Genomic DNA, 1,100 nt, shown 5'->3' with positions numbered 1-1,100 from the left:
ATCAGGACACTAGAAGCCCCCCCCCCCGCTGTTCCCACACACATCCCAAGGACCAAGAATACAGTGCATCACTTGCCCCAGCCTGAGAGTTCCTATCTATGCCTTGTGGCTGTTTATCTAATTGCCTCTTGAAGCCGTCCATGCTTGTGGCCGCCGCTGCCACCTCCTGTGGCAGTGAGTTCCATGTGTTAATCACTCTTTGGTTGACAGTGACCCAAGCACATGTGCAGAGAGTATTAAGGATCCTATGCCTCTAGAGTTTAAAATACACTCTAAGGCCACAGTGTCTCTGATCATCTGCTGTGTTGTTTTTTTAAAAGACACAGCATTCCTGAACATGTGCCGAGTTTTAAAAGGCATAAGGACATAATACCCCTGAGCAGAGACTTAAAATTTATTTTTAAAAAAGTTAAAAATTTTATGGTTGAAGAGACCTTGAAAATGGGCAGAGTTTCCTTTCTTAAGGAAACTGGTCTTTATTTAGGACAGAGGTCTAATGCAGGGGTCCCCAACCTTTTTGAACTTACAGGGCCCTTTGGAATTCTAACACATGACAGTGGGTCCAGCCCCAAAATGGCTGCCACAGGTGGCAGAGGCAGACATGAAATGGGCGCCCAAGCTTACTTTCACTCACACAGTGAAGATCTTTATGCCATGGTGGCAGCTACTGCCAAAGCAACACTTTTTTAAAAGAATCACACAGGCAAGCAAATCTCCAGTGGCCAATTAGAAGCCTTGCTGGGCAAAAGCCCCACTTGGCCCTGCCCACTTTCTAACAACACTTGGTGTGGTAGGGTTGCCAGTTCAGGGTTGGGAAATACCTGGAGATTTGAGGGGGGTGGAGCCTGGGGAGGGTGGAGTTTGGGGAGGGGAAAGACCTCAGCAGGGTATAATGCCATAGAGCTCACCCTCCAAAGCAAGATAAATGTTGGTTGTCTGGAGATCAGTTGTAATAGTGGGAGCTCTCCAGGTACTACCTGGAGGTTGGCAACCCTACTTGGTGGGCACCAGGAAAGGTGTTGGTGAGCACTGTGGCACCCACGGGCACTGTGTTGGGGACTCCTGATCTAATGTAATGTAGACTGGTAGAACAAAGTCTG

Source organism: Gekko japonicus, unplaced genomic scaffold (genome assembly GCF_001447785.1).
Source record: "Gekko japonicus isolate JY-2015 unplaced genomic scaffold, Gekko_japonicus_V1.1 scaffold1313, whole genome shotgun sequence".
In the NCBI taxonomy this organism is placed as follows: Eukaryota; Metazoa; Chordata; class Lepidosauria; order Squamata; family Gekkonidae; genus Gekko; species Gekko japonicus.
This window is presented reverse-complemented; position numbering follows the sequence as displayed.